This window comes from Sander lucioperca, chromosome 13 (assembly GCF_008315115.2).
Source record: "Sander lucioperca isolate FBNREF2018 chromosome 13, SLUC_FBN_1.2, whole genome shotgun sequence".
Taxonomy (NCBI): Eukaryota; Metazoa; Chordata; class Actinopteri; order Perciformes; family Percidae; genus Sander; species Sander lucioperca.
In genome coordinates, this window is record NC_050185.1 from 33,061,558 (window position 1) to 33,075,954 (window position 14,397).

Sequence of the window (14,397 nt, forward strand, 5' to 3'; positions counted from 1 at the left end):
AAGTGAGTGTATAAGGGCTGTGTGTGTCTCTCTCTGTGTGTGTGTGTGTGTGTGTGTGTGTGTGTGTGTGTGTGTGTGCGTGTGTGTGTGTGTGTGTGTGCGTGTGTGCGTGTATGTGAGGTGGGCGGGGGATGGATGTATTGCTTGAATGCCTCCAGGCAGAGAGAGAGAGAGTAAGAAGAAGGGGAGAGGGAGGGCTTAGGTAAAGATTATTGATGAATTAGTCTAGCTCTCCTTCCCTTTTCCTCCTCCTCCTCCTTCTTTCCCTCCTCTTCCACCTCCTCCTTCTTTCCCTCCTTCTCCTCCTCCCCCGCCCCCTTCATCTGCTTTAGCCCCATGAGAAATCCATGAGAATGAGGGGATACCGCCCGGAGGGGGAGGGGTATCTGACTAGCCTCCCTGCTTCACTCACATGTGCCTGGAATTCCCATAATAAAAGAGAGAGAGGGATCCATGGATGTGTGTGTGTGTGTGTGTGTGTGTGTGTGTGTGTGTGTGTGTGTGTGTGTGTGTGTGTGTGGGCCCCATAAACTGAATGGCAAACAGCGGAGGCAACAAAAGATGAAGCCACAGCCGGGGACACATCCTGCACTTACAAATGAGCAATCGTAGCCATAGAGAGGGCTGGAGAACCTATAATAATGAGTTAAGCTACTTAAAGGCTGTCTAGTCTTTATCGACCGAAAGCTCTCTACCTCGCAGGAATGTGTGTGTGTGTGTGTGTGTGTGTGTGTGTGTGTGTGTTTCGAAAGAAGAGCTGCTCTTGCCTTGATCAACATTAAAAGCGACAAATATGCACAGCCTTCCACAAACTTCCTTAAGGGCTCCTCTACCAGAGCGCCATCTGTTTCATTGTCCTGGGTCCAAATGCAGAGCCACCATTCAAATCTCCCACCGTTACTGTATATTTTACCAATACTGGGAGACTCTACTACCTATCCTCGCCTCGGGAAAAGATAGAATATGGGCCTCACGTATAAGGATATACACCTAGTATGCCTGCCAATGTTAATATCAAAGATCTACATGATTTCTTTGCTGCGTTTAAAAAGTAAAAAGATATTGGAACAGCATTACAGACCGCTTTGCTCGATTTCTCTCACTTGAGGCAGCAGTAGCCTACAGCGCAGAGAAACCTTCAATCCCCAGATCTGCTGGGAATTTTTGAAAAGTGAATGCGTGATGTTTTACCCTGCCTTTCGACACTACTGTTGGGGTGTCCTGGAGCAAGGCTCTTAAAGAGATGTGTCTCCATGTGTTCCACAAGCACCTGCTGCTGGCCAAACAGCCCACAACAAAATGGCTTCCAACTAGCAGCTGTTTTTTTTTTTTAAATGGTAATTTAGATTTTAAAGCGGTTTGCCTCTGACTTACTCTCTACTTACTCTGCACTGTCGACTGCTTATCTTATCTGCATCTGTTCATTTAAACACAGGGAAGCTGTAGGGCTATATCAGGGAACTAAAGGTATGACTGTGACTCCAAACAGCTTGCTGACATTATTTGATGTGCAAGACAATAACAACACAATATGGGACCATTTGCATCATCAGTGATGTGTGATAAAATCTAGCTGTTAAACCAACTTATACACGGTGCTGCAGCAATGTGAAGCAATAACCTGAGGAAATTGGTAAAATACAAAGCAATTACTCACATTTAGGGACAAAATCTCTCTCCACAGAGGACTGATTGTGACTTCTTTCTTGAACCAAGATGTCAGTATTTCTTGAAAGAAGATTTAAATCTTTCAAGCGTGATCAAAAGAGTTTACACTGTGGTGGTCATAGAGATGTGTCTTTAATTGTATGTTGCTGCCATTTTGCTGTGACTATTTGAACAAATGTTTTATAAGAGTCAACATTAACATTAATAAATTATAAGAGACTTCCACAATCAAAAGTGTCAGCATATGTTGGACCACCGAGCTAGAGTCCCATTTTCCACTTACTGTGCTGCAAACACACTGATTTCCCCACCTTCTTCCATGATAAACGTTTATTAAACAGCATCTTCCTGTAGTCCACAAGTGTGCTTTATTCGTCCTCTTTTTCTATAATAATGACGGCAACAGAAATACATTCTGTAACTGTATCATATCAAAGTCAGTGGTGAATAGTAGTAGGGCTATGGATGTTGCTGCAACAAAGTCATTTGCAAAAGTATTTTGAGTATATTGTGCCAAACGCACAATGGTCTGTTGCCTCTGTCAACCTCCTAGGGACTGTGAACCAACAGTGACACAGATACTTTTGTGTTACGCCTGCAGATCACCCGACTACCGCCCAGGAGTCTCCTAATCCCTTTTAAATGCAATAAAACTGTACAATGACAATACATGCATTGAATGCCATCAAACAAAACTAATCTCTGCCCCTTCCTCTCAACCCAGAGACCCTATGGTGTCATCTGAGAAGGTGATTACAGCCTATGATGCATCAGGGTTCTCTTGTCTCATTTCAGTGTAACAACATCACTGGGTAGGTGGGTTTGAAGGGGAGCATGGACACAGATGGGCTTCCATTGTGAAACCCTATCGCCTTCCTCTTTCACTTGATGTCCTATTAGACCTGGGGCCAAATTGAATTCTCTTCCTGTTGTGCTCCCATTACGTGAAACATCTGCTCTGTGTTTATGTGTATGTGTATGTGTATATGTGTATGTGTGTGTGTGTGTGTGTGTGTGTGTGTGTGTGTGTGTGTGTGTGTGTGTGTGTGTGTGTGTGAGAGTGATAGGGGAACGAGTGGGTGTCTAGTCTCAGGGCACTTTGTATTCATCAGATTACTTTGTCTGATGTCAATTAATGAAAGTATGGGGCCCCTTTGAGGCTAAAGCCACTTCTACTCTTCTCTCATTCCCAGGGCATCAAATACCAACGCTTTGTCACAGCCCTTGCCGTGTCATACCGACGCACAAGGCACCATTGAGCGTCCGTATGAAGTGGGCCGGGCTTTCAACTGTAAATCCATCCGCAGCAATATTAGACGCTCAGAGCAAGTGCTCCAGAACTAAGAGCGACAAAGTCTAAGTAGGGAGGAGGTCAGAGTGGTAGATGGGTCAAACAACACAGGACTTTAACCCAGGAGACCACGGTTCATATACTGTTTGCCCCGTGCGTCTCTTTAATTACGTTAGAAATCTACTTGTTTTAACCCCACCCATGATCCTTTCCTACACCTAAGTGTTTTTATGTAGTTTTGTTTGAATTCACAACGTTAACCAAGAGTTCCCCGTGTTTAAAACGGCGATCGCAGTGGAGCGTCACAGATTGATGCGCTGGGGTAACAAGTGACGCCAATGACAGTGTCAGTATTCAAGTCAATAACAGACTGCATATACTCTTTAGATAAGAAAAAAAGTGAATGTTTTCAACCACAATATGGCTGATTTCATTCAGTGGAGAATCTAATCAATCTATTGAGTGAATTTCTTTTGTGTTTTCGAACTAGATTAACCTTTTTTTCTCAGAAGCAAATGCAGGAAAGGTTCCTTGCAACCAATTCGCATCATTTTCACAAAAAGCAGGAGGTTAAAGCTTGAAAAATGTCAGTTTAATTTGTACTAAAACTAACAAACTAATTTCAGTGGGTCTCAACATACACTTAGGCCATACTACTTGTAAGACAAACATATTTGGAGCAAAATATCTGGAAAAGCATATATTCCTAGGATAATGTATGTTATAGGCCACACTTTCAATCTGAATAGTCTACTACCACAACCACCTTCTTCATGTCAACAAAGAATACAAATTCTACACATTCAAATTTATAAGGATCTGGAAGTATCTGTTGTGCTGCTGGTTAATGTCCTCAAAAGCATTGAGCAGACTGAGTCGAAAAAGCCTTGTTCCATAGTTACTAAATGAAACACTTAACTGTATGTCTTGCTGCCCATACAAAAGCTGTCAAACATAAAAGTTGGCTGCCAAGTCAAGGGGAAATATAGAGAGGCTGTTATGAGGAGGGCAGACATTTGATCTTGAGGTAGAGAAGTGCATAAATGTCTCTTCAAGTAAAAGGTCAAGAAAAATTGTTGAGTGGGTTTAGAAAGATGGAGCATCCTTACAGCATTACTAATGTTCCAGCGCCATGGGCATCGCTATCGACATTATCTTACCCTTCACTCCCTCCCTCCTTCTATTCGGCTTTGAGAATCACTACACTGCTAATACGTGTATATATATAATACATGTACATTTGGAATGGTGAAATAATACCTTTCAACTCACTCAACAACATACACACTTCTCACACATTGTGGAATTACACTTAAAGGGTAACTACCATTTTTTTTTCAACCTGGCCCCTATTTTCCTATGTTTTTGTGTGTAAGTGACTGATAGGAACAACAATCTTTGAAATTGGTCCAGTATTAAGTGTGAACGCCAACATATTTTCACATGTAAATCGGTAAACTATGTGTTTATTTCAATCAAAAGTAGAGTTGTGATGGTTGGAAAAGTAGACAGACGACCCAAATTGGCTTTTCAAAGTTTTATTTTGTTTCTGTCGACTTTGAATGACGTGCATTTTGCGATGCTAAAATGACTGTTTATTTACATGGAGTCTGGTGGGTTTAGCGAACGCAATTTTGTGGCTGTTTTTATATTTACAAAAAGGATCTTACTCTTTAACAGAAAGGTCGACCTCCTTAGAAATCCTTTCCATAATGTTGTCACACACTTAGAATATTAATCTGAGCCTGTCAGCGGAAAAACAAGCACTTTTGTGAAGGTAAATACAAGCTGTACAAAATTTCCCTATTAACTTACATTGTAGCTTGTTTCGCCGCTGCTGACTGTAGCAATCTCGCTTAATACTGGACCAATGTCAAAGATTGTTGACTGATGGGAACATCAGTCAATTATACACAAAAACATAGGAAAATAGGGTCCAGGTTGAAAAACAAAAACGGCAGTTACCCTTTAACAAACAGTTATTGCACTTTTTCTTGTCAACTTTTAATTTCAGTATTCTATGTTCAGACTCCACATTTACTGAGAAGTGTATGCAAATACCCATAATGTAAAATGGTTCACATTATCATTCAATTAGCTATGAATGCAACACAAAGTGCAGATGAAAAGACATGTTAGCCTGGGATATAGGCTCTGTTAGCACTGGTGCAGTTATGCCGCGTTCTATTTACCTCGGAACTCTGATTTTTCGAGGTCAAAGTCGGAAACACGCCCCCTGACCTCAGATTTACGAGCTCGGAACTCGGACAACCTCACAGTAGCCCGAGTTCAAAATCCAACATGGCTGCCCCCTGTATCAACAGTTGTGAAAGCTGCAGTAACATAAAGTTATAAGCACTTCTGTCTTATTTGTGTCACTAAATCAGTCATTCACACAGGCATGTTCAACTTCTATCTGTGGACATGTTGTTACGCTGTTTGCATGCACAAAAAACGGCGTAATGCGTTGTTATCAACTGGTATTGCTAACAATAGCTAACCGGGCTAGAGCTAATGAAAACAATGAAAATCCGACTTAAATGGAACGCATTCAACTCGGGTATGACGTCATTCCCAGCTCCGGCTTCAAAGTTCCAAGGTAAACAGAACGCGGCATTAGTCCTATTTTTGCCTCTCTGAGGAATGTCTATTTCCATCTCAGTCAGACCTGGATTTCCTTTACAAATGGAATGCAGCTGGATTATCTAAAACTGTGTGTGACTTTATATTTAATCAGTTTTCATCATGTCATCTATATGCATAGGGAAATTACATTCACGTTTCAGTCACACTGGGGAAGGTTTGTCCAGTCCATGTATTCCCATGAAATCACATCACTTTGGTGATTTAGAGTAAAGTAGAAATCATTCTACATGCTACTTGTCATATATTGTGTTATGCTATGTGTCCCCTTAAGCGTGCACACACGTCTAACACATTTCCGTCAGACTAAGATGTGAATCATTCCGTCAGTAATCACATCATGTACAACTGACATCTCAATGAAGCAGAAACACAGATCGGAAGGGCCGGTTAAGGGCTGTCGTCCACAGCTGCAGCATGTGTGCTGTCTGGCTCCATGACGGTCACATCATGAAATGTCCACCAGCAGCATTTACAAAGTAGACACAATGTAGAGAAGCACAGCCTGAAGTTTGTTTTTCTGATTTATCACATTTATGGGTGAGCAATGCATCAACCGGAACATGTATACGTTTTTATATAACTAAACCGGTTTCCAATTGGTCCTTTTAGTTTATGTATAGCCAGAGATTTGACAAGACAAATAAATAAGTCCACAGAGCTGCCAGACCCACACAAATAAAAGCCAGATGGAGTCTATCATTCATTCAGTCATTCATTATTTCAGCCATGAAACAGATTCAAAGCTGCATCTCTTGGACATTGATTTATAGAACAGCACAAGGAAACTTCCCAGGTTGGTGACCCCACAATTTCCCCCAATTCACATAAGGATCAATATCCAGTCCTCCTTTATATGATTTAATTGCAAAATCCTTATCTTTTCTCTTCCTGTAAAATGTTATAATGTTTTGATGACTCATCTTGAACTTGGTGTATACATTAGGAGTTGCACAAACTAGTCGACTAGTCGAGAGCTGCCTGAAGCGTTGGCAAGCATCTTTTTGTTTACATTCAACATGGCAGCCACCGAAGCGCAGCAACCCGTTGATGCTGCTGTCACTGCTGTTTTAAAAGATTTCAAAGGCAAGTTTTCTCTGAAAACGGAACAGAAACTTGCCCTGAAACAATTCCTAAAAAAGAAGGATGTGTTTGCTGACTTACTACCGACCGGCTTTGGTAAAAGCCTAATTTACCAGCTAGCCCCCGCTGGTGGCCAAAAGAATGGAGCTCAGCTCTGCAAAGTACGTCACCCGGATCGTTGGTCTGGTTGGTTGAAGGACTATCCAATTGCGTACAGAGTCATTTGAACTATGCCCGTTGATCACGCCTCTTGTGCAGTAGAAAATACAGAGCAGACTCCCCAGACTAATGTTCAACCTTAAAAGATTGAGCTTGGTCTGGTGATAGCCAGACTACTCTGAGCTAGCTACTGAACAACAACGTCAGCTAATGTTTTTTGACACTATTAACACAATGATGGAACTAAACCTGACAATTTATAAGTCACAGTAATAACGACCAATTTTACACAATGTTCTAATATTCAGAAATTTTAGTTTCTTACGTTTCAATTTGGGTTCTAATCTGCACCATGCAATTACCAGCTTCTTCTCTGGAGACTACCAATGTTAAACTTCACAACCCACTCCTGCTCTCCCTCTGACAGATCAGATAGAGAGAGACAACCACCTCCGATTGGCCAAAGCTATGTTTATGTTAGGGATGCACCGAATCCAGGATTTGGGTTTGGGTTAGAATTTTTTTTCCACTGAACCGAACCCTACCTTCCAAGTATATACTACGCTGGTCGACGTAATGACGCCGCCGTTGATTACGGGAAGGTGTTTACGTAGGTGGACTGTTCAATGCAGTAGGCTGTGAGAAAGTGAAAATGGAACTCCGAGCAGAAAAAGCGCCGCCCGGCAAAACACCCCCAGCCAAAAGAAGGTGACCCAAGTCGAGCCACACGCCCAACCCGCAATGCCAACATGTCCCGCGGTAGCAAGGACCCCAAACAACACACAACATCGTCGTTGTTAAAACACCTGCGCATGAAACATCCGAAAGAATATGAGCCGCACATGAAGGAATCTACAGACAGCAATGAACCCCCCTAAAAATGTCTAAAATCGCCAATGGAGTAGCGTGTTAAAGCACAAACTGAAAAACGGGTAACGTTAGTTAAGCTCACTACAAAAGCGCTTGCTGATAAGTTGGACAGGTTGCAAAATGATAGAAAGGCTAAGCTACACAAAGCAAGCCTCTTAAGAAAACCAATACAAGGGTTGATATTAAAGGGTGATAAAATACAGGTACTTCTCCTGTGATTTTATTAGGCTAATGATGTCATCATCGACTAGTCAACGTCGACTTGACTTTCATCACATCAAAGTCAACTTTAAAAAATCTGAAGTCACGCAACCCCCAGTATACATACATTTTTCTATCAATCCTGCCTATGCTATCAAACCACACGTGACTGTTACAGCTTGTTGTAGGCCCTACTAGCTAGCAGAGCAAAGTCATAGTAGGAGGTGTGTCTTGTGACATCAGTTGGTTAAAAAAACCTTATTTACATTACCAAAAGAGTGTGAATATGTTTACTTTGCACAGCAGCTGGTCTCTCGCAATATCACAAGATCAAGCAAATATTGCAGGATCATGTATCACACGAAAGTCCATCTTGTCAGGCTCCAACATAGGTGACTAGGTGAGGAGCTACTGGCAGCTTAGAGTGTGGTTTAGGTATGTAACGGCCGCAACAACAATGGCGGACCACATAGACAGATGGTTTATCCAATTAACTGCCAGGTATATTTTGAAAGCACCTGTCCTTTCCCAAACAGTTTCCAATGACAGCTTCGCAGACGGTTCTGTGTTAACAAACCATCTGGCACGTCTGGTTATGATTATGTGCCAATTTATTAATTTCTATTTAATTCTCTTCCTTCAGTTGGAAATACATCACAGTACTGAAGCTAAATATGCTCCAACTTCCCTTTCACTGTGACTTTAGGACTTTCTGCAAAATGGAATCAAGTTATATTTAAAATATTTGTGCTATCACATTCCTTTTTATAACTGAAAGTAGTTTATCTTGGAAATAGGTGGATTTGTAATCAATCAAAATCCTCTGATTGCTCTTTATTGGAAAAAAATACACATGACTGATAGATTTAAAAACATTATGTGTTTTGGAAATACATAGTGTTACACACAAACCTTTTTTATTGCTTTCTATTTATGCCTCTCCCTGATAAATAACCTGTCTCTATTCTACAGAATTTATAAACTATCTATTGTTCACCTAATAATCCTCTTAGTCACCTTGGTTTTACAAACAAACCCCTTATGGAAATCTCTTATTAATATTCTACCCCCATCTATCCACAGACATTGCTTGACCTTTACAATGAAATGGCTTTTCATTTTTTGCTTCCTTGTGGAGAGTACTGTATTTACAGGTGATTATAAGCATGTATATGAAGATTCTGTTGGTCTGTATGGAAAATCACCATTAGTCTCTTGGCTCTCATGGGAAATGTGTTGGTAAATAAAACTCATGAAATTAGGAACTATTTAGAAGAGAAACTTTAAGATATTATAACTGCTCAGAATTCCTCAGGGAAACTCAGAATTGACTAGTCTGTGATGCTTGATACTAAAGGATAACAAAAGGAAGAGAAGGGTTATTAATCTAACACTGGTGAGTCCAACTTCCTCTGGAAGAAGGAATCCCTTTAAGGGTTTCGGGACACGGTTCAAACTTTGCCCTCAGTTTTCAATCAATCACTCCCTGTGGATAAGAAATGTCTGACACAAGGATGTAATTTCGTGAATCTACAGGGTCTCAATTAGTGGAGATGGAATGTTTCCTTTGTTAAAGTCTTGCTTTGTAATTTAGGCTGATAAGAGCCGTGTATTTCCACATTAAATTCATAGTGCAGCTTTAATGAGGCTTGATTTGCAGATTAAAAAGGAAGAATATACAACCAGTGTGACACCATCAGTGGGAAATGGAACATGTCATCATTGATTCTTTATATGCACCCATAAAAACCATCCATCATTTATTTTATCAGTCACCCTCATCTGGTCCAGCAGAGGCTGTTTGAATGAAGCAACAACTGAGCTCCTACACATTCAACACATGCTCTACAGTTCAGTATTTTTAGATGTATTTTTTTCTTTTCCAGGCAGCCGTTGGTTACCATTCATTTTCATATGCTTATCGGTCATTGTCACGGTATAGCTGTGTGGTAATGCAGTTTTAAGTACAGACTGGTTTAAAAAGTCTACACTGTGTGACCTCATAACAATAATTTAATATTGGCAAAAAAAAGAATGTAGACTTGACTTTTATTGTGGTGGATTTCACAATTCAAGTAGTTTTAAGAGGTTGATAATAGTTTTTTTTTACATTGTACACAAATGAATGGAAACTAATGGGAGAACATGCATTCACATTTCTAACAAATCCTTTTTTATTATTATGTTAGATCATCAGGCTACACAAGTGGTAAGGACTTTGACCTTTTGTTTATTTTATGACTTTGCATTTGCAAGCTCTAAATTATTTTTATTTTTACTTCATAATGCAAAACGTATAGAAATGTGCATGTTACAATAATTATGTTGTATGAAGTCTTCTTTCAGCTTTTCTTGCTTTGCTGACTGGTTTCTGTTTCTCTTCATTACTGCTGGTAGTCTCAGATGAAGGCCTTATGTCTTAACACTTGCCACACTGTTTTCTGAATACATTTGGAAGCTGAAGAGGTCAACAAAGAAGCTTATCAATTCACATTCAGTTGGCAAGGGATTCACCAACAACCTCAACAAGTACCAGAGAGCTGAACCTCTGTGTGGGAAGTTGAGAGGAACACAGAGTCCAGGAGAGAAGGGGTGTTCGCAACTATAATCACATAGAGCTGGTCTATGAAGTTGCAGATGCTTAGTATGTGTAGTTAGTGTGTGCCTCCGGATCCCACATGGCCCCTGCCTTCTGTTTCTTTGCTACCAAATGGAGTCTTGTAGGCACAGCCACTGCATGCATTAGTAGTGTATTGATGAAAGGATGCAAATGCCTCAAGGCAGCATGATTTGTGCCTGAATACGATCTGAGGCTGACCAATCTATAGGGCTCTAGACAACAGGATTTGTCTAGAGTAAGGGGATACTCTGTGTGAGGTAAACTGAGCCTCACAATATTATTCAGCCGCTGTTACAAAAGGATTTCCTACACAAAAGGATTATACAGAAGGATTTACTGTATTATTTGATGCATTACACTTTGAATTCTTTTTCCAGGTTACGTTTTTTAATTAAATAAGATACTGCAAGTTCTTTCCTATATGTCACATCTATATGCCAACATTGTCACAAGTATACCATCAGTGTAATTAAACCATTTATAGTCCAATTCATTTCTTTATCGTCTTGTTTTCATTAGTTTTACTGGCGTGTTGCTTGTTTTAGATTACATTTTCAATCTTTTAACTTAACTTTACTTCCCTGCTAAATCCCATTACTTTTACAGATGCAAACCACCTAATTTCCCTACGGCGATCAATAAAGCCACACATCCATGAACCGAAGAAAGGAAAAAAGACCCTAAACGATTTGAATGAAAGAAAATATATCAAGTTACACCCATAAAAATGAGAGACTGTCTTGTATTACAGTCGATTTACCTCCATTTTATACCATCATTTAGACTGATCCGCCAATGGCTTTACCCTGAGGAGTGCAAGGACAACGCTGATGCATGCAATTCCCGAAGACAAGATAGCTCTCACATTATTTGGCATATCATTCATTGACTGAATCTAACTGCATATACAAAGGATCCTCGTTTCAAAAACTCTCAGCTTTGTGACTCTCATTTCACTGTACTCCCTGACAAAGCCTGCTTTCCCGACTTGTATTATAGAGTAATCACTGTGAGTCTAAGTAATGCTAAATTATGCTGATTTGTAGGTTATACATTGGCAGTCTTTCATTGTATTTGACCAGATTCAGCAGCACAGATCTAATTGCAGCCCTTTGGGGATAATAAAGCACTGCTGAACATTGTAACAGGATACAACACTGGACAAAGCTTCTTTTTATTACCATATATGTTTTCAGCCTCTGGTATTAGCCATTAATATGTCTTGGGAAGATCAAATGCAAGTTTCATTATCGGGAAAAAAATGGTGAGCAATGCAAAATAGACAGATATAAAGAGTTCCAGAGGAACAGATTGAAGAACAGGAAAGCTAACAAGCTCAAGGTGAAGGCTGGCTATATTCTGTATTTTTGTTATTGTCAACAAATCCCATGAAAATACAAAAACTAACTGAAAACCAACTGAAGATGTACAATGATCAATTTTAATTTTAGGTAAATTCATTTAAATATACCATATATTCCCCCCCAGGCTGAGCCACATGTGAAGTGACAAGAACTGCAAACATTGGAGTATCAGCCATACAATTGGAGAAGAAAATAGTCCTTTAATGTAAATCAGGACATCTCTATAGATTCACAGGGAGGTTAAATATCTTAATTCTGCAGGTTTCACTATGCAGAGCGCGTCTTGTTTGTGATTGTAACATTGCCCTACAGTAAACCATGGTAACACCATTTAATTAATTATTACTGCTTATACTTAAATATGAAGGACAACCCAGTGGCCCTTTCTCTGTCACACGCAGCCACCTACAAACCAGTTTCCCGTCAAACACGAAAAATACTCCTTTTAAGGCTGTTTATTCATTAGAAGAAAAAAAGGTAAGTGCTGACCACATCCCTGAGATGGCTGCTCTATGTGTGGCCTCCACTCTTTCAAATTCCTTTCATTCACATTCTTTGTTACTCGCACAATGCCGGTAATTCTTCTAATCTGGTTTCTCAGTTGATTCAGAAGAGCTCCAAATAATAATCACTAAGTGTTCATAACAATATAATGAAAAGAAGTCATAGATGAACAAACAAGCCAGCTAGACCCTGGATGATCCATTTGGTAATTGGATTCCTGACCAATTTTGGATTTCAGATTTACATCTTTATGGAGTTATTATGTTGTTAATGTTTCCAAATAGGATTTCTTCTTCACATCCGGGAACTAGTCTGTACAGTGAGAAGGTCACACGACTGTTGCTGAAAGATGAATGATGAATGAATGATGAATGATATTTTATTTACGTGTCATGCCACTAAGTGGCCAATCCTACACGGAATTACATGACACATGACACCTATACAAAAGTAATTTTATCCACAGCTTCCAGTCCAAGGTCCACACACAGCATACATTTCATACATAAAATAAAACTACAGCCACAGAAAAATAAATAATTAATTAAATCATTTAAATTAAAGACCGAGAATCATCAATACAAAGAAGTCTTCCTCTTAACCCATGCTTGTTCTAAAAAGTCTGCAAATAAAAATGTTTTGATTTTATGCTTTTTATTGAAATTACAATTTACACTCTGTTTGTTAGAAATCACTACACACAGGCCTGAAACACACACACTCACATTCTCAGGACCTATTCATGCACAAATGGAGAGATGTTAGAGTGAGTGGGCTGCCAGTGCTGGAACACCGCCCTGAACGGTTGCAGGGGTACGGTGCCTTGCTCAAGAGCACCTTGGCAGTACCCAGAAGGTAAACTGGCATCTCTCCAGCTACAAATCCACACTCCGTACTTTGGTCCGTATGGGGACTTGAACCAGCGACCCTCCGGTTCCCGAGCCAACTCCATACGGACTGAGCTACTGCCACCCCAATATGTTTATGTTGTTTATGTTCAAAAAACCAAACTCACAGATCTATATCCTGCTATTATCTCTTAACTTCAACTTTGGTAAATAATTACAATCCTAAATCATGATAATATGGACAACACAAAGATACAAACACAAAATAACACCGTGTCTTCCTCACTGGTGCCCGACCACCATCCTGTTTCAATATGGAGATGGAGTATACCAGACCTGAACTGAGCACACACAGATCTTTTCACCTTGGACAGATTATATTTTACATATTTATATTATGTTGCACTTAGTCTATATCCATGACATTCCACTTCCGGGATTGCTCCGATGCCGCCGGAAATTCCGCCGGATGCATGTCTTTTCAGCCGATGTCTGTTACCTTCTGCTTTCTTTGTGTTGGAATTTTAAACTCTGGTGAATTTATGAGGACTATGGTTAACTGCTGCTCAGATCTCTGCAGGGTAAATCCAGACAGCTAGCTAGACTATCTGTTCAATCTGAGTTTTCTGTTGCATGACTAAAAAAACCCTTTGAACGTACATGTTCCACCAAAACAAGTTCCTTCCCGAGGCTATTTTGCAGAGCACGTTTTTGTCCCATCCCAGAATGCCGTGTGGAGTAGCCAGACCCTCCTCCGCAGCGCTGTGGAGGAAGGTCTGGTAAAGCGAGACTACATGCAAGGTAAATTCATCAAGTCCACAAGCAGAAACTATTGTCTGACAAAAAAGTTGATCTTTATACTACAAGTGTTACTGGAGTTTTGACCTCTTCAGGCTCTCTTTTCTCCATACACTTTGGAAGTAGATAAAGTTGTGCCAGAAATCCCTACTCTGTGTCTATAAATATTATCTCATCTGTTTGTTGTTTTCAAATTGAATATGAGACCTTATTTTGGCCTGTGGGGAAAAGTTGCAATGAGGAACTAAGATTGGTTCGTAGACACGTGTTATTTGCCAAGGGGCCGGAGGCGGCATAAGGGTGAATATTTTCTTTCTGCTTTTGATTTTCCTGCCTCTGATCATGAAA

At 40.1% G+C, this 14,397-nt stretch overlaps 1 protein-coding gene across 1 annotated transcript in view; it reads right to left on the reverse strand.

The window, feature by feature from the left end:
- tmem132e (transmembrane protein 132E) overlaps positions 1-14,397 on the reverse strand; it is a 380,117-nt gene that overhangs the window by 118,175 nt on the left and 247,545 nt on the right. The window lies entirely within an intron of this gene.